This window comes from Triticum aestivum, chromosome 4D (genome assembly GCF_018294505.1).
Source record: "Triticum aestivum cultivar Chinese Spring chromosome 4D, IWGSC CS RefSeq v2.1, whole genome shotgun sequence".
NCBI lineage: Eukaryota > Viridiplantae > Streptophyta > Magnoliopsida > Poales > Poaceae > Triticum > Triticum aestivum.
The window spans coordinates 393,676,397-393,697,413 of NC_057805.1; positions in this window are offsets into that span (position 1 = coordinate 393,676,397).

Consider the following 21,017-nt stretch of genomic DNA (forward strand, 5'->3'; position numbering starts at 1 on the left):
AATAATAAAGTTGTTATTTATATTTCCTTATATCATGATAAATGTTTATTATTCATGCTAGAACTGTATTAACCGGAAACTTAGTACATGTGTGAATACATGGACAAACAGAGTGAAAGAACATGCGGTGCCCCCATGTTTGGTTTTGGTAATTGATGACAATCTCTATGGACTAATGGTTGCCTTGAGTTATATTTGAAGGATTTGTCCGTAGGCATTTCTTGAAGTTCATGTGTTGGTTTCAAGGAGTTTATGTGGTGACCAAGGTGTTATTAAGGAATTATCCAAAGATTGGTCATGTGAAAGTTGAGCTTATTGCAAGCATGTCTTGGAGAAGAAGATTGTGTGATCATTCATGTATATCTTCAAGACATCATCCAAATGAAGAGAGTTGAAAAGATTCATGGTTGATCAAGACTAAGTCAAGAGTGAATCAACTTGATCAACTCACAAAGCGTAGAAGATGTACCGAGAGGGATCAAGCGATCCCATGGTGTGGTGAGCATTGTCAATTACGTTTTGTGTACTAACCCATGATCTTCGTGAGAGTTCTTTGTGGGGTTAGGTTGCGGTGTGCAAGTTCAAGTGAAGCATCATGAAGAGATCAAATGCTTGAAGCTTGCCGTCCATTGTGGTGACAATGGACTTGTGAAGATGTTGCGGTGTGCAAGTTCAAGTGAAGCATCATGAAGAGATCAAATGCTTGAAGCTTGCCATCCATTGTGGTGACAATGGACTTGTGAAGATGTTGCGGTGTGCAAGTTCAAGTGAAGCATCATGAAGAGATCAAATGCTTGAAGCTTGCCGTCCATTGTGGTGACAATGGACTTGTGAAGATGTGCGGAAGAGTGGCTCACCCATAGTGGAGCATGGGGGAGCAATCAACTAGTCTTCATCGAGCCAACGCAACCAAGAAAGGTGGTCCAAGTTGAGGGAGTCAAGATCATCATCATCTAGCTCAAGTGGACCATGTGCAAGGCAAAGGTTTGCTCTTGATAGGTTTTCTATTTTACCGGTCTCATGCTGGTAGTTGGGAGACCGGGTTATAGGATCGATCGCTGTACTATCAAGGGGGGGCTCTCGATGAGTAGCTTGATCGTATCATTCGTAGAGAGCTCAAACCATTGCATCCTTGCATCATCTTTTTTGGTTCTTGTTTGGTTCTTCTCTTTGTGAGTTTTGGAGCTTATGGTCATCTTGATGACAAGCTCGAGTTCATCGAAAACGGAGTTCACTCGCACCTTCTATGATGTTTTCGATGTTGGAGGTTATGCCGGTTCTTCTCGGTTGGAGGTTTCACTCCTCTATTTGTTGGCATACCTCCCCTCATGTCGTTGTTTTGATGCTACTCGTCTTCCTCTATCCAACAAGCTTGAGTTTGCTCAATTCGGAGCTCATTTGCAGAAGTTATGGCAGTTTTGGTTTCCTAGCGGTAGTACCGCGGGCCGGAGCGGTAGTACCGCTTGAGTGCTACAAGCGGTAGTACCGCTCCAGAGCGGTAGTACCGCTGGTAGCCCCCAGCCGTAGTACCGCTGCGGTCTCGTGTTAGTACCGCCTCGATTCGAGGGGTCTGTTTTCGTGTCGGGTTTTACGGTACTAGCCGCGGCAGTGGGGGCCGTAGTACTGCTCGTTTGCGGTAGTACCGCCCTGCCACCGCGGTAGTACCGCTCTGGGCCCAGTGGCAGTACCGCGAGGGGGAGCGGTAGTACCGCTTATAGGGGCAAGCGGTAGTACCGCTGGCCAAGCGGTAGTACCGCTCTCTGCGGGGCTGAAGTGGGGGTAACGGTTGGATTGTTCCCCCCACTATATAAGGAGGTCTTCTTCCCCAATGAACCTCATCTCTTGAGCTCGTGTTCTTCCCCCATTGTTGACCTTCTTCGAGCTTGCTAACTCTCAATCCCTCCATGGATTCTTGCTAGTTTTTGAGGGAAAAGAGAGAGGAGATCTAGATCCACATTTCCACCAATCACTTTCTCCTCTATGTGAGGGGAACCCATTGGATCTAGATCTTGGAGTTCTTGGTGTTCTCCTTCTTGTTCTTCCTCTCATTTTCCTCCCTAGCATTAGTTGCTTCGGTGGGATTTGAGAGAGAAGGACTTGGGCACTCCGTGTGCCCTTGCCATTGCATTTGGTGCATCGGTTTGAGTTCTCCACGGTGATACGTGGAAGTTACAAGTTGAGAAGCTTATTACTCTTGGGTGCTTGGTGCCCTTGAGCTTGTTCCTCTTGGGTGCTTGGGCGCCCTAGACGGTTGGTGGTGTTCGGAGCTCAATCATTGTGGTGTAAAGCTCCGGGCAAGCGTCGGGGTCTCCAATTAGGTTGTGGAGATCACCCCGAGCAATTTGACAGGTTCCGGTGACCGCCCCCAAGGGTTGCCAAAGTGTACGGGTTCGGTGACCGCCCTCAAGGGTCCCTTAGTGGAATCACGGCATCTTGCATTGTGCGAGGGCATGAGGAGATTACGGTGGCCCTAGTGGCTTCTTGGGGAGCATTGTGCCTCCACACCGCTCCAAACGGAGATTAGCATCCGCAAGGGTGTGAACTTCGGGATACATCATCGTCTCCGCGTGCCTCGGTTATCTCTTATCCGAGCCCTTTACTTATGCACTTTACTTTGTGATAGCCATATTGTTTCTTGTTATATATCTTGCTATCACCTAGTTGTTTGTCTTGCTTAGCATAAGTTGTTGGTGCACATAGGTGAGCCTAGTTGTTGTAGGTTTTGTGCTTGACAAATAAACCGCTAGGTTTATTCCGCATTTGTTCAAGCCTAAACCGTAATTATTTTAAAGCGCCTATTCACCCCCCCCCCTCTAGGCGACATCCACGATCTTTCACAGAGTGTCACTAGTATGCCTCTACTTAACTAGCTCATTGAATCAAAGATGGTTAAGTTTCCTAGCCATAGACATGAGTTGTCATTTGATTAACGGGATCACATCATTAGAGAATGATGTGATTGACTTGACCCATTCCGTTAGCTTAGCACTTGATCGTTTAGTATGTTGCTATTGCTTTCTTCATGACTTATACATGTTCCTATGACTATGAGATTATGCAACTCCCGAATACCGGATGAACACTTTGTGTGCTATCAAACGTCACAACGTAACTGGTTGATTATAAAGATGCTCTACAGGTGTTTCCGATGGTGTTTGTTGAGTTAGCATAGATCGAGATTAGGATTGGTCACTCCGATTGTCGGAGAGGTATCTCTGGGCCCTCTCGGTAATGCACATCACTATAAGCCTTGCAAGCAATGTTACTAATGAGTTAGTTACGGGATGATGCATTACGGAACGAGTAAAGAGACTTGCCGGTAACGAGATTGTACTAGGTATTGAGATACCGACGATCGATTCTCGGGCAAGTAACATACCGATGACAAAGGAAACGACGTATGTTGTTATGCGGTTTGACCGATAAAAATCTTCGTAGAATATGTGGGAGCCAATATGAGCATCCAGGTTCCGCTATTGGTTATTGACCGGAGACGTGTCTCGGTCATGTCTACATAGTTCTCGAACCCGTAGGGTCCGCACGCTTAACATTCGGTGACGATCGGTATTATGAGTTTATGTGTTTTGATGTACCGAAGGTAGTTTGGAGTCCCGGATATGATCACAGACATGACGAGGAGTCTCGAAATGGTCGAGACATAAAGATTGATATATTGGACGACTATGTTTGGACATCGGAATGGTTCCGGGTTAGTTCGGGCATTTACCGGAGTACCGGGAGGTTACCGAAACCCCCCGGGGAGTGTATGGGCCTTATTGGGCCTTAGAGGGAGAGAGGAGGAGGCGGCCTAGGAGGGGGCGCACCCCCAAGCCCAATCCGAATTGGGAGGGGGGCCGGCCCCCCTTTCCTTCCTCCCTCTCTCGTCCTTCCTTCCTCTCCTACTCCTACTTGGAAGGGGGGAATCCTACTCCCGGTGGGAGTAGGACTCCCCTAGGGCGCGCCATAGAGAGGGCCGGCCCTCCCCTCCTCCACTCCTTTATATACCGGGGAGGGGGGGACCCCATAGACACACAAGTTGATCATTGTCTTAGCCGTGTGCGGTGCCCCCCTCCACCATAATCCACCTCGGTCATATCATCGTAGTGCTTAGGCGAAGCCCTGCGCCGGTAGCTTCATCATCACCGTCATCACGCCGTCGTGCTGACGAAGCTCTCCCTCGAAACTCAGCTGGATCGATAGTTTGTGGGACGTCATCGAGCTGAACGTGTGCAGATCGTGGAGGTGCCGTACTTTCGGTACTAGGATCGGTCGGATCATGAAGACGTACGACTACATCAACCGCGTTGTCATAATGCTTCCGCTTTCGGTCTACGAGGGTACGTAGACAACACTTTCCCCTCTCGTTGCTATGCATCACCTAGATGGATCTTGCGTGTGCGTAGGAATTTTTTTGAAATTACTGCGTTACCCAACACTCGCCGCCCTCACCGCCCTACTGATAACCCACAAGTATAGGGGATCCCAACAGTTCTCGAGGGTAGAGTATTCAACCCAAATTTATTGATTCGACACAAGGGGAGCCAAAGAATATTCTCAAGTATTAGCAGTTGAGTTGTCAATTCAACCACACCTGGAAGACTTAATATCTGCAGCAAAGTATTTAGTAGCAAAGTAGTATGGAAGTAACGGTAACGGTGGCAAAAGCAACAGTAGCAGTTTTGTAGTAATTGTAACAGTGGCAACGGAAAACTAACTAAGCAAAGATCAATGTGTGAAAAGCTCGTAGGAATTGGATCAGTGATGGATAATTATGTCGGATGCGATTCCTCATGCAACAGTTATAACATAGGGTGACACAGAACTAGCTCCAGTTCATCAATGTAATGTAGGCATGTATTCTGAATATAGTCATACGTGCTTATGGAAAAGAACTTGCATGACATCTTTTTTCCTACCCTTCCGTGGCAGCGGGGTCCTATTGGAAACTAAGGGATATTAAGGCCTCCTTTTAATAGAGTATCGGACCAAAGCATTAACACTTAGTGAATACATGAACTCCTCAAACTACGGTCATCACCGGGAGTGATCCCGATTATTGTCACTTCGGGGTTACCGGATCATAACACATAGTAGGTGACTATTGACTTGCAAGATAGGATCAAGAACTCACATACATTCATGAAAACATAATAGGTTCAGATCTGAAATCATGGCACTCGGGCCCTAGTGACAAGCATTAAGCATAGCAAAGTCATAGCAACATCAATCTCAGAACATAATGGATACTAGGGATCAAACCCTAACAAAACTAACTCGACTACATGATAAATCTCATCCAACCCATCACCGTCCAACAAGCCTACGATGTAATTACTCACGCACGGCGGTGAGCATCATGAAATTGGTGATGGAGGATGGTTGATGATGAAGACGGCGACGGATTCCCCTCTATGGAGCCCCGAACGGACTCCAGATCAGCCCTCCCGAGAGAGATTAGGGCTTGGTGATACGTCTCCAACGTATCGATAATTTATGAAGTATTCATGCCATGTTTACTATTGTTTTATATGATCTTGGTATGATTTTATTAGAACTAACCCGGACTGATGCTGTTTTCAGCAGAACTACCGTGGTGTTGTTTTTGTACAGAAATAAAAGTTCTCGGAATGCGCTGAAAATCAACGGAGAATTTTTCTGGAAAATATAAAAAATACTGGAACAAAAATCTACCGGAGGGGAGTCCCGGGGGCCCCACGAGGGTGGGGGGCGCGCCCCTGTGCCTCGTGGACTACCCGTGGGGCCCCTGACTTGTTCTCGACGCCAACCTCTCCTATAAATACAGTAACCACCAGAAATTAACCTAGATCGGAAGTTCTGCCGCCGCAAGCCTCTGTAGCCACGAGAAATCAATCTAGGCCCTCTCTGGCACCCTGCCGGAGGGGGCCATCGTCACCGGAGGCCATGGAGGAGGATCCCGGAGGGGCCATCATCGCCATGCAGGCCACCTCTCCCCATCCAGGGGGGAGGCCATGGAGGAGGAAGCACAAGGGGGAGAACCTCTCCTCCTCTGTCTCGGTGGCGCCGGAGTGCCATCGGGAGGGGAATCATCGCCGCGGTGATCGTCTTCATCAACATCACCATCATCACCATCCCCATCTCTTTTACGCGGTCCACTCTCCCGCACCCCATTGTAATCCCTACTTGAACATGGTGCTTTATGCCACATATTATGATCCAATGAAGTGTTGCCATCTTATGATGTTTTGAGTAGATATCCTTTGTCTTTGGGTTGATTGATGATCTGGATTGGCATGAGTTGTATGTTTTATTTTGGTGCTATCCTATGGTGCCCTCCGTGTCGCGCAAGCGTGAGGGATTCCCGCTGTAGGGTGTTGCAATATGTCCATGGTTTACTTATTGTCTGTGTTGCTTGAGTGACAGAAGCATAAACACGGATAAGTGGGTCACGGCGTATGGGATAAAAGGGACTTGATGCTCTAATCCTATGGTTGGGTTTTACCTTAATGATCTTTAGTAGTTGCGGATGCTTGCTAGAGTTACAATCATAAGTGCATACGATCCAAGACGAGAAAGTGTGTTAGCTTATGCCTCTCCCTCATATGAAATTGCAATAGTGATTACCGATCTAGTTAACAATTGCCTAGGATAATTCCGCACACCGACCCATCATTATTCCACACTCGCTATTTATAATATTTAGTAATATATTCTAAGTTTATGATAACAACACCTACTTTTATATTTTAGCTCTCCGATATCATGCAAAGTTATCCTCTTCATACCCACAACGTAGTTTTATTTCTCGTTTCTAGTTGGAAGCAAACGTTTGGTGTACGTAGAGTCGTATCAGTGGCAGATAGGACTTGAGAGAATATTGATCTTACCTTTAGCTCCTTGTGGGTTTGACACTTCATACTTATCACTTCCACCTTTGCAAATTGCTACGATGATTCCCTGCACTTGGGGATTATCAAGCTCTTTTCTGGCGCCGTTGCCGGGGAGCAATAGCGTGGGGTTGATATTCTCGTGTGTGCTTGTTTGCTTTCTCCACTAAGTAGATTTTGTTTTTCCTTTTTGTTTCTGTTTAGTTGTGGGTGAAACATACAAAAAATTAAAGAATGAAAATACAAATTTTTTTTACTTGCCGATCATGCCTAAAAAGCTTTTGAAAAAGAGAAGTGATTGGAAAGTTATGCATTGAAGAAGTGAGGGTCGACCTTGAGCACTTGTGTTCATGCTCACGGAAACAATGTAGAATTTTTCATGGAAGTTTCTCTGTAAATAATTATCCCCTTGTGTATATCCATTGTATTATAAAAATAATGTGCCAAGCTTTGGTTTTAGGATGATTAGATTGCTTCTTTACTTTGTGCAGTACAAAAACAGAAACTTTGGCTGTAGCGCGTGAATTTACATTTTTTACTGGAAAGTAAAATGGGTCTGAAACTTTTTGCACATTACTTCTGTACAAATTTTTTAAATTTTCATATTTATTTAGAATTTTTTGGAGTTACAGAAGTTTACTAAACTTCCAGTTTACTACAGACTGTCCTGTTTTTGACAGATTTTGTTTTTCGTGTGTTGTTTGCTTATTTTGATGAATCTATGGCGAGTATCGGGGGGGGGGGGTATGAACCATAGATAAGTTGGAATACAGTAGGTTTAACACCGATATAAATAAAGAATGAGTTCATTACAGTACCTTAAAGTGGTAGTTTGCTTTATTACACTAATGGATCTCACAAAGTTTTTGTTAAAGTTTTGTGTGGATGAAGTGTTCGAAGATCGAGGAGCTATCAATATGAGAAGAATAAAGAGAGGCAAGAGTTCAAGCTTGGGGATGCCCAAGGCACCCCAAGTAAATATTTCAAAGGATACTCAAGCATCTAAGCTTGGGGATGCCCCGGTTGGCATCCCATCTTTCTTCTTCAACAAATACCGGTATACCTCGGTTTTTGTTTTGTTCACATGATTTGTGTCCTTTGTGGTTTTGTTTTTTCCTTTAAGAAACATGCTAGTATGATATAGCCCTTCATTGATTTATAGAATACTTCATGTGCTTCACTTACATCTTTTAAGTATGCTCTTATAGAATTGCTCTTTGTGCTTCACTTAAATCTTTTGAGTATGGTTTTATAGAATGCTTCGTGTGCTTCACTTACATATTCTGAGCTTGGATATTGGTTAGTCTATATTAATTGTAGAATGCTCCATGAACTTCACTTATATCTTTTGGAGTATGAATAATAATATCATCTAAAGCGGGTTTGGAAAAGTGTCAACTTTAGGAATTAGTGATCCCACTATTCCGAATGAGAAGAATTTTGCTTATGTGGAGAGCAGAAAAATTTCTATGCTTGTAGATCATGAAAAGAATGCTTTATGTGATGGTTATATTGTTGAATTCATTCATGATTCTACTGAAAATTATTATGAGGGAGGAATACATGCTTGTAGGAGTTGCAATAATATCAAGTTTCCTCTCTATGTGCTTAAAGTTCTGAAGTTATACTTGTTTTGCCTTCCTATGCTAATTGATTCTTGTTCCTATAAATTGTGTGCTCACAAAATCCCTAGGCATAGGAAGTGGGTTAGATTTAAATGTGCTAGTCATAATCTTCATGATGCTCTCTTTATGTTTCAATTCTTATCTTTTATGTGAGCATCATTGAAATCATCATGCCTAGCTAAAAGGCATTAAAGAAAAGCGCTTGTTGGGAGACAACCCAATATTTACCCTTACTGTTTTTGTGTGTTTAAATGATTAAGCTACTGTATTAATCATGTTTTATAGCTTTTGTTTCAATAAAGTGCCAAGTAAGACCTTTGGGAAGACTTGGGTGAGAGTTAATGTGATCTTGCTGTAAAAGCAGAAACTTTTTGCTCACGGGATTAGCTACCATTTTTTACAGAAGAGTGATTTTGAGTTTATTCTTTTTTCACAAGATTAATAGACAAATTCCTCACGTACACCATTTTATTTTATAATTTTTGGAGTAGCAGAAGTATGGTTGCTGTTCAAATAATTACAGACTATTCTGTTTCTGACAGATTCTGTTTTCATTGCATAGTTTGCTTGTTTTCTAGTTTCCATGGCTTATATTTTTCAATATAAATTGTAGAAATGATATGGTACATTAGGAATTGTGTTAAAACAATGATGAACCTTGTCTTTGACAGTACCAAAGTGAATGGTTTACTCTTTATCATACTAACCTATCTCGCGAAGTTCCGTTAAGTTTTGTGTGATTGAAGTTTTCAAGCTTTGGGTGAGATATCGATACGAGGATAATAAGAAGTGGAAAGACCCTAAGCTTGGGGATGCCCAAGGCACCCCAAGGTAATATTCAAGGAAGACTCAAGCGCCTAAGCTTGGGGATGCCCCGGAAGGCATCCCCTCTTTCGTCTTCAAAACTATCGGTATACCTTACTCAGAGCTATATTTTTATTCGTCACATGATATGTGTTTTGCTTGGAGCGTATTTTCAGTTTTACTTGCTGTTTGAATAAAATCATTGGATCTGAAATCTTGAATGAAAAAGAATCCTCCCATGGCTAGTTAATTATTTGACTACTTAGTGTTCTTCACTTATATTTTTTTGGAGTAGTTTGTCATTTACTCATGTGCTTCACATATATCCTATGAGTAAATGGTTGAATGAATTGAATATCATAAATCTGAATTTATATATGTTTCATATGCTTATACCATGGGGAGTAATGACTTCACACATAATAAGTATAGGTAGTAAACTTATTGAAAGTTAGCAAACACAGAATTGGTCACTTGAACAATTCATGAAAGAATATTGAAGGAAGAGAGATTTCACATATAAATATACTATCATGGACATCTTTTGTAATTGTGAGCACTCATTGAAATATGACATGCTAAAAGGTTGATGTTGGACAAGGAAGACAACTTAATGGGTTATGTTTTCCTATATCCGAAACGTTATATTGTCTTGGATCATCCAACATGTTGAGCTTGCCTTTCCCTCTCATGCTAGCCAAATTCTTTGCACCAAGTAGAGCTACTACTTGTGCGTCCAAACATTCCTTAACCCAGTTTTGCCATGAGAGTCCACCATACCGACCTATGGATTGAGTAAGATCCTTCAAGTAAGTTTGTCATCGGTGCATACAATAAAAATTGCTCTCTAAATATGTATGATCTATTAGTGCGAAGAAAATAAGCTTTATACGAACTTGTGATAGGGAAGAAATAAAAGCACAGACTGCATAATAAAGGTCTCTATCACAAGAGGCAATATAAAGTGACATTCTTTTGCATTAAGATTTTGTGCATCCAACCTTAAAAGCACATGACAACCTCTGCTTCCCTCTGCGAAGGGCCTATCTTTTATTCTTGTCTTATACCTTATACAAGAGTCATGGTGATCTTCACGTTTCCTTTTTACATTTTATCCTTTGGCAAGCGCATTGTGTTGGAAAGATCCTGATATATATATATATATATATATATATATATATATATATATATATATATATATATATCCAATTGGATGTAAGTTATCATGAACTATTATTGTTGACTTTACCCTTGAGGTAAAAGGTTGGGAGGCAAATCTATAAGCCCCTATCTTTCTCTGTGTCCGATTAAAACTTTGAACCCATAAATATCACGTGAGTGTTAGCAATTGTGAAAGATTAAATGATAGTTGAGTATGTGGAGTTTGCTGAATCAAAGCTCTAACATAGACCCTTCCTGAAAATAAGATGAATTGCAATTGTTTGATGATTTAGAATATAGTTTGTTAGTTTCAAGAAAGTTTATGATCTATACTTTAACATGTGAATAGCTTGTTACTTGATCATGAAAAGTTTTATGAGATGAGCTACTGTTATGACATATAATGATGCTAGAAAAGGTGATTGAAATTATCATTGATCAAACTTGTGCACCAGCTAGCATTCACACTTCATAAATTATTTCTTTTATCATTTACCTACTCGAGGACGAGCAGGAATTAAGCTTGGGGATGTTGATACGTCTCCAACGTATCGATAATTTATGAAGTATTCATGCCATGTTTACTATTGTTTTATATGATCTTGGTATGATTTGATTAGAACTAACCCGGACTGACGTTGTTTTCAGCAGAACTACCGTGGTGTTGTTTTTGTGCAGAAATAAGAGTTCTCGGAATGCGCTGACAATCAACAGAGAATTTTTTTGGAAAATATAAAAAATACTGGAACAAACATCTACCAGAGGGGAGTCCCGGGGGCCCCACAAGGGTGGGGGGCGCGCCCACCCCCCTGGGCGCGCCCCTGTGCTTCGTGGACTACCCGTGGGGCCCCCTGACTTGTTCTTGACGCCAACCTCTCCTATAAATACAAAAACCTCCAGAAATTAACCTAGATCGGAAGTTCCGCCGCCGCAAGCCTCTGTAGCCACGAGAAATCAATCTAGGCCCTCTCTGGCACCCTGCCGGAGGGGGCCATCATCACCGGAGGCCATGGAGGAGGATCCCGGAGGGGCCATCATCGCCATGAAGGCCAAGATCCAGAGGGAGAACCTCTCCCCATCCAGGGGGGAGGCCATGGAGGAGGAAGCACAAGGGGGAGAACCTCTCCTCCTCTCTCTCTCTCAGTGGCGCCGGAGTGCCATCGGGAGGGGAATCATCGCCGCGGTGATCGTCTTCATCAACATCACCATCATCATCACCATCCCCATCTCTTTTACGCGGTCCACTCTCCCGCACCCCGCTGTAATCCCTACTTGAACATGGTGCTTTATGCCACATATTATGATCCAATGATATGTTGCCATCTTATGATGTTTTGAGTAGATATCCTTTGTCTTTGGGTTGATTGATGATCTAGATTGGCATGAGTTGTATGTTTTATTTTGGTGCTGTCCTATGGTGCCCTCCGTGTCGCGCAAGCGTGAGGGATTCCCACTGTAGGGTGTTGCAATATGCCCATGGTTTACTTATTGTCTGTGTTGCTTGAGTGACAGAAGCATAAACACGGATAAGTGGGTCACGGTGTATGGTATAAAGGGGACTTGATGCTCTAATCCTATGGTTGGGTTTTACCTTAATGATCTTTAGTAGTTGCGTATGCTTGCTAGAGTTCCAATCATAAGTGCATACGATCCAAGACGAGAAAGTGTGTTAGCTTATGCCTCTCCCTCATATGAAATTGCAATAGTGATTACCGATCTTGTTAACAATTGCCTAGGATAATTCCGCACACCGACCCATCATTATTCCACATTTGCTATTTATAATATTTAGTAATATATTCTAAGTTTATGATAACATCACCTAATTTTATGTTTTAGCTCTCCGATATCATGCAAAGTTATCCTCTTCGTACCCACAACGTAGTTTTATTTCTCGTTTCTAGTTGGAAGCAAACGTTCGGTGTACGTAGAGTCGTATCAGTGGCAGATAGGACTTGAGAGAATATTGATCTTACCTTTAGCCCCTTGTGGGTTTGACACTCCATACTTATCACTTCCATCTTCGGAAATTGCTACTATGATTCCCTGCACTTGGGGATTATCAAGCTCTTTTCTGGCGCCGTTGTCGGGGAGCAATAGCGTGGGGTTGATATTCTCGTGTGTGCTTGTTTGCTTTCTCCACTAAGTAGATTTTGTTTTTCCTTTTTGTTTCTGTTTAGTTGTGGGTGAAACAGACAAAAAAATTAAAGAATGAAAATACAAAAAAAATTACTTGCCTATCATGCCTAAAAAGTTTTTCAAAAAGAGAAGTGATTGGAAAGTTATGCATTGAAGAAGTGAGGGTCGACCTTGAGCACTTGTGTTCATGCTCACGGAAACAATGTAGAATTTTTCATGGAAGTTTCTCTTTAAATAATTATCCCCTTGTGTATATCCATTGTATTATAAAAATAATGTGCCAAGCTTTGGTTTTAGGATGATTAGATTGCTTCTTTACTTTGTGCAGTACAAAAACAAAAACTTTGGCTGTAGCGCGTGAATTTACATTTTTTACTAGAGACGTATCAACTCCCCCAAGCTTAAACCTTTGCTAGTCCTCAAGCAATTCAGTTGACAAACTGAAAGTGATAAACAAAAACTTTTACAAACTCTGTTTGCTCTTGTTGTTGTAAATATGTAAAGCCAGCATTCAAGTTTTTAGCAAAGATTATGAACTAACCTATTCACAAGAACACTTAGGTCTCATGTTTACTCATATCAATGGCATAATCAACTACCGAGCAATAATAATAAATCTCGGATGACAACACTTTCTCAAAACAATCATAATATGATATAACAAGATGGTATCTCGCTAGCCCTTTCTGAGACCGCAAAACATAAATGCAGAGCACCTCTGAAGATCAAGGACTGACTAGACATTGTAATTCATGGTAAAAGAGATCCAGTCATACTCAATGTAAACTAATAGTAATGCATGCAAATGACAGCAGTGCTCTCCAACTGGTGCTTTTTAATAAGAGGATGATGACTCAACATAAAAGTAAATAGATAGGCCCTTCACAGAGGGAAGCAGAGATTTGTAGAGGTGCCAGAGCTCGAGTTTTGAAATAGAGATAAATAATATTTTGAGTGGCATACTTTCATTGTCAACATAACAACCAAGAGATCTTGATATCTTCCATGCTACACACATTATAGGCGGTTCCCAAACAGAATGGTAAAGTTTATACTCCCCCACCAGGCCACCACCAACAAGCATCAATCCATGGCTTGCCCGAAACAACGGGTGCCTCCAACTAACAACAGTCCTGGGGGAGTTTTGTTTGCAATTATTTTGATTTGAGCATGGGATTGGGCATCCCGGTTACCGGCCATTTTCTCGTGAATGAGGAGCGGAGTCCACTCCTCGTGAGAATAACCCACCTAGCATGGAGGATACAGATAGCCCTAGTTGATACATGAGCTATTCGAGCATACAAAACAGAATTTCATTTGAAGGTTTAGAGTTTGGCACATACAAATTTACTTGGAACGGCAGGTAGATACCGCATATAGGAAGGTATGGTTGACTCATATGGAATAACTTTGGGGTTTATGGAAGTGGATGCACAAGCAGTATTCCCGCTTAGCACAAGTGAAGGCTAGAAAAAGACTGGGAAGCGACCAACTAGAGAGCGACAACAGTCATGAACATGCATTAAAATTAATCAACACTGAGTGCAAGCATGAGTAGGATATAATTCACCATGAACATAAATATCGTGGAGGCTATGTTGATTTTGTTTCAACTACATGCGTGAACATGTGCCAAGTCAAGCCACTCGAATCGTTCAAAGGAGGATACCACCCTATCATACCACATCACGACCATTTTAATAGCATGTTGGCACGCAAGGTAAACCATTATAAACTCCTAGCAAATTAAGCATGGCATGAGCAACTATAATCTCTAATTGTCATTGCAAACATGTTTCATTCATAATAGGCTAAATCAGGAACGATGAACTAATCATATTTACAAAAACAAGATAGGTCGAGTTCATACCAGCTTCTCTCATCTCAATCAGTCCATCATATATCGTCATTATTGCCTTTCACTTGCATGACCGAACGGTGTGGATAATAACAATAGTGCACGTGCATTGGACTAAGCTGGAATCTGCAAGCATTTAATACACAAGAGAAGACAAGGTAGTATGGGATCTTTGTTAAATTAACAATAATGCATATAAGAGCCACTTCAACATTTTCAATATGGTCTTCTCCTCTCGACCCCCAAAGAAAAGAAAGGAAATAAAACTATTTACACGGGAAAGCTCCCAACAAGCAAAAGAAGAATGAGGAGTCTTTTTTTTGGGTTTTCTTTTGATTACTACTACTACAGGCATGGAAAGTAAACTAGCTAAAAGCTACAACTATTTTTTTTGTTTTTCTTAAGGTTATTCAAACACACACGAAGAAGGCTTAAAACAGAAAATAAACTAGCATGGATAGTACAATGAAAAAGTATGAGCACCGACAACTGGCATGAGTGTGTGAACATGAATGTAATGTCGGTGAGAAATACATACTCCCCCAAGCTTAGGCTTTTGGACTAAGTTGGTCTAGGGCCATGGCTCAAAGCTGCCCTCTCCGGTGTATGGAGGAGTGTCCTCTGGGTGCCACTGGTTGGTGATCTCCTCCGGATCCCACTGGTAAACAGACTGTCGATAAGGGTCCAGGGGTGGCTCCGGCTCAGGCTCTGGAACTGGTGTCAGGCTCCAGTATGCATAAACGGCCTCCGGCAAGATGAGGTACGTGCCTGAAAATATGTTAAACAAAGAGGGCGCAGGCAAGGTAATAACCTCATAGTGAGTTTTGCCAAATATCAAATTATACTTAAGCAGTTTCTTCTTATTTTTAACAATAAAGTCATGTGCTACCATACTCTTATAATCTAGAAAAACAGGAGGCAACAACTTTTCTTCTTTCTCATAATGCCTAATAGGTATCTCAAAGTGTGCAGCAAGGCGCGAAGCAAAGATGCCACCGAAGATGGGGCCCTTTGTATGGTTCAGACTTAATCGTTTAGCAATAATAGCGCCTAAACTGAAAGTTGTATCACGAAACAAAGCATGGCGCACAATAACAATATCAGGAGCACTGAGATTTCTACTGTTCCCGTGACCAATTAACCATCTACTAGCAAATATTGCAAAGTAACGTAGAATAGGAAAATGTATGCTAGTAATTCTTGCATCGGAAACTTTTCTCGTTTCCCCTACAACAATTTCATCAATAAATCCCTCCACATCACTACGGCGTGGTTCCTCGATGCTGCCTACAAAGGGTATCTTGCAGACCCAACAAAAATCACGGAGTGACATCTCCTTAACCTCGTCATATAAATGAAACTCCACTGAAGGTGGTGATTTCTTAGCATGAAAATAAAAAATTTGCACGAAAATATTAGTGAGTAAGAGATACTGTTCGCGCTGGTCGTGGAGGAAGCCGGTGAGGCCTGCATTCTCAACCAAGTGATAAAAATCATCATAAATTCCGGCGGCTCTCAAGAACTCATCACAAGGCCATTCACACGGCCGAACCTCCGCAGTGCGAGGAAGATTATATTTGGGCTTCTTATTCTCTTCACTTTGCTTACCCTTCGAGCTTCGGCTCGAAGAGCCTCTCAACAATCTCTTCAACATTTTCTCCCTCTGAAAATTTCTGAAATTTTTAGTGACTCAAAATAAAAGTGAACCAAACTCAACAAGATTGATAACAACTACTCCCACAAGTGCCTAGAGGCTATACCATGCATTAAAACTACTTGGGACCATATAAATTTGACACGCAAGCTCAAGAACAGTGTCACCTAAGCAGCAAAAATTTGCAATAAATAAAGCACTAGAACAAAAACTAATTGGACCATTGGAGGAGTCACATACCGAAGAACAATCCCCCAAAGTTTTGTGAATGGAGCTTTGAGCAAGGAGATCGAAAATGGCAGCAAGATGAGCTAGAACACGGGTTTGAGCTATGGGAGGATTTTTCTGGAGGAAGACGCAGTGAGTGGGTGCAGGAATAAGTGGAGGGGGTCCACGTGGGGCCCATGAGGCAGGGGCGCGCCCCAAGGGGGTGGGCGCGCCCTGGACCCTCGTGGCCAGGTGGTGGCCCCCTCTGGTGTGTTCTCAGTGCCAGATATTCTTAAATATTCTACAAAAAATCATATTCATTTTCGGGACATTTGGAGAACTTTTATTTTTGGGGTATTTTTTATTGCAAGGATAATTCAGAAAACAGACAGAAAATACTATTTTTGCTTTATTTAATCTAAATAACAGAAAGTAAAAGGAGGGTACAGAGAGTTGTGCTTTCTAACTTCATCCATCTCATGCTCATCAAAAGGAATCCACTAACAAGGTCGATCAAGTCTTGTTAACAAACTCTTTCCGAATCGCATGAAACCGGAGAATTTTTTAATAACACTAAGTTACCTCAACGGGGATATGCACGTCCCCAACAATAAGAGTATCATATTTCTTCTTGACAGTAGGAAGAGGGAATTCAAAACCTCCAATAGTAATCGTTGGAATTTTTCCAATAGAATTGATACTGTGGACTTGAGGTTGTTTCCTCGAAAAGTGTACCGTATGCTCATTACCATTAACATGAAAAGTGACATTGCCTTTGTTGCAATCAATAACAGCCCCTGCAGTATTCAAAAAGGGTCTGCCAAGGATAATTGACATACTAACGTCCTCGGGAATATCAAGAATAACAGAGTCCGTTAAAATAGTAACATTTGCAACCACAACAGGCACATCCTCACAAATACCGACAGGTATAGCAGTTGATTTATCGGCCATTTGCAAAGATATTTAAGTAGGTGTCAACTTATTCAAATCAAGTCTACAATATAAAGAGAGAGGCATAACACTAACACCGACTCCAAGATCACATAAAGCAGTTTTAACATAGTTTCTTTTAATGGAGCATGGTATAGTTGGTACTCCTGGATCTCCTAGTTTCTTAGGTATTCCACCTTTAAAAGTATAATTGGCAAGCATGGTGGAAATTTCAGCTTCCGGTATCTTTCTTTTATTTGTAACAATATCTTTCATGTACTTAGCATAAGGATTCATTTTAAGCATATCAGTCAAACGCATACGCAAAAAGATAGGTCTAATCATTTCAACAAAGCGCTCAAAATCCTCATCATCATTTTTCTTGGATGGTTTAGGAGGGAAAGGCATGGGTTTCTGAACCCATGGTTCTCTTTCTTTACCATGCTTCCTAGCAACGAAGTCTCTCTTATCATAACGTTGATTATCTGATTGTGGGTTATCAAGATCAACAACAGGTTCAATCTCTAGATCATTATTATTGCTAGGTTGAGCATGAACATCATCATTAACATTATCACTAGGTTCATGTTCGTCACCAGATTGTGTTTCAGCATCAGAAATAGAAATATCATTGGGATTCTCAGGTGTGTCAACAACAGGTTCACTAGAAGCATGCAAAGTCCTATCATTTTTCTTTTTCTTCTTCTTAGAAGGACTAGGTGCATCAACATTAGTTCTCTGAGAATCTTGCTCAACTCTCTTAGGGTGGCCCTCGGGATACAAAGGTTCCAGAGTCATTTTACCCCCTCTAGTCATAACTCTAACAGCATTATCATTTTTCTTGTTATTTAATTCATTGGGCAAATCATTTTGAGCTTTAAGCACTTGTTCTACCTGAGTGGTAACCAGAGAAGCATGTTTACTAACAAGTTTAAGTTCACCTTTAACTCTAGACATATAATCACTCAAGTGTTCAATCATATAAGCATTTCGTTTCAATTGTCTACCAACATAAGCATTGAAGTTTTCTTGTTTAACAATAAAATTATCAAACTCATCCAAGCATTGGCTAGCAAACTTAGTAGATGGTATTTCACCCTTATCAAATCTATAGAGAGAATTTACCTCCACTACTTGTGTCGGGTTATTAAGACCATGTATTTCTTCAATAGGCGGTAAATTCTTAACATCGTCAACTTTAATACCCTTTTCTTTCATAGATTTCTTTGCCTCTTGCATGTCTTCAGGACTGAGAAATAGAATACCCCTTTTCTTCAGAGTTGGTTTAGGAATTGGTTCAGGAAGTGTCCAATTATTATCATTACTCAACATATTATTCAATAGCAATTCAGCTTGATCAACAGTTCTTCCCCTGAAAACATAACCAGCACAACTATCCAGGTGGTCTCTGGAAGCATCGACTAGTCCATTATAAAAGATATCAAGTATTTCATTTTTCTTGAGAGGATGATCGGGCAAAGCATTAAGTAATCGGAGAAGCCTCCCCCAAGCTTGTGGGAGACTCTCTTCTTCAATTTGCACAAAATTATGTATTTCCCTTAAGGCAGCTTGTTTCTTATGAGCTGGGAAATATTTAGCAGAGAAGTAATAAATCATATCCTGGGGACTACTCACACAACCAGGAGTAAGAGAATTAAACCATGTTTTAGCATCACCCTTTAATGAGAACGGAAATAACTTAAGGATATAGTAGTAACGAATTTTTTCCTCACGAGTGAATAGGGTGGCTATATCATTCAATTTAGTAAGATGTGCCACAACAGTTTCAGATTCATAGCCATAAAAAGGATCAGATTCCACCAAAGTAATTAACTCAGGATCGACAGAGAAATCATAATCCTTATCAGAAATACAGATAGGTGAAGTAGCAAAAGCAGGGTCATATTTCATTCTAGCATTCAAAGACTTTTCCTTCAGCTTAGCTAATAGTTTCTTAAGATCATATCTATCTTTGCAAGCAAAAAAGTCTCTAGTAGTTTCTTCATCCATAACATAATCCTCAGGCACATCAGGCAATTCATATCTAGGGGGAGAATCTTCATCATCACTTTCATCAATATTATCAGTTTCAATAATTTCATTCTCTCTAGCCCTAGCAAGTTGTTCATCAAGAAATTCACCTAATGGCACAGTATTATCAAGCATAGAAGTAGTTCCATCATAAGTATCATGCAAAGCAGAAGGGGGATCATCGATAACATGCGACATATCAGAATCAATAGCAGGAGTAGGTGTCGCAAGTTTACTCATAACAGAAGGTGAATCAAGTGCAGAGCTAGATGGCAGATTTTTACCTCCCCTCGTAGTCGAGGGATAAATCTTGGTTTTTTCGTCTTTCAAGTTCCTCGTAGTGATCAACATATATAAATCCCAAGTGACTCAAAGAATAGAGCTATGCTCCCCGGCAACGGCGCCAGAAAATAGTCTTGATAACCCACAAGTATAGGGGATCGCAACAGTTTTCGAGGGTAGAGTATTCAACCCAAATTTATTGATTCGACACAAGGGGAGCCAAAGAATATTCTCAAGTATTAGCAGTTGAGTTGTCAATTCAACCACACCTGGAAGACTTACTATCTGCAGCAAAGTATTTAGTAGCAAAGTAGTATGGAAGTAACGGTAACAGTGGCAAAAGCAACAGTAGCAGTTTTGTAGTAATTGTAACAGTGGCAACGGAAAACTAACTAAGCAAAGATCAATGTGTGAAAAGCTCGTAGGCATTGGATCAGTGATGGATAATTATGTCGGATGCGATTCCTCATGCAACAGTTATAACATAGGGTGACACAGAACTAGCTCCAATTCATCAATGTAATGTAGGCATGTATTCCGAATATAGTCATACGTGCTTATGGAAAAGAACTTGCATGACATGTTTTGTCCTACCCTCCCGTGGCAGCGGGGTCATATTGGAAACTAAGGGATATTAAGGCCTCCTTTTAATAGAGTACCGGACCAAAGCATTAACACTTAGTGAATACATTAACTCCTCAAACTACGGTCATCACCGAGAGTGGTCCCGATTATTGTCACTTCGGGGTTACCGGATCATAACACACAGCAGGTGACTATTGACTTGCAAGATAGGATCAAGAACTTGTTGGGGATTGTTGCAGAAATCAAAAAAATTCTATGCATCACCAAGATCAATCTATGGAGAGACTAGCAACGAGAGAGAGGGGAGTACATCTTTCATACCCATGAAGATCGCGATGCGGAAGCATTGCAAGAACGCGGTTGGTGGAGTCATAAACGCAGCGATTCAGATCACGGTTGATTCTGGTCTAAGCGTCGAACAACGGCGCCTCCGCGTTCAACACACATGCATCCCGGTGACGTCTCCCGCGCCTTGATCCAGCAAGGAGGAGGGAGAGGTTGGGGAAGACAACTCCAGCAGCAGCACAACGTCGTGGTGGTGGTGGAGCAGCATGTTCTCCAACAGGGCTTCGCCAAGCACTACGAGAGACGAGGAGGTGGAGCGGTAGGGCTGCGCCAAGATAGAGAGACGTTCGTGTATGGCAGCCCCAAAACCCCCACTATATATAGGAGGAGGGGAGGGGGTGCGCCCCCTCTAGGGTTCCCACCCTAGGGGGGCGGGAGCCCTAGATGGGATGGAGGGGGCGGCCAAGAGGGGGAGAGAGGGGGGCGAGCCCTAGGGTGGGCCTCAGGCCCATCTGCGCCTAGGGTTTTCCCCCTCTCCCCTTTGCTGCGCCTTGGGCCTTGGTGGGAGGTGCACTAGCCCACTCAGG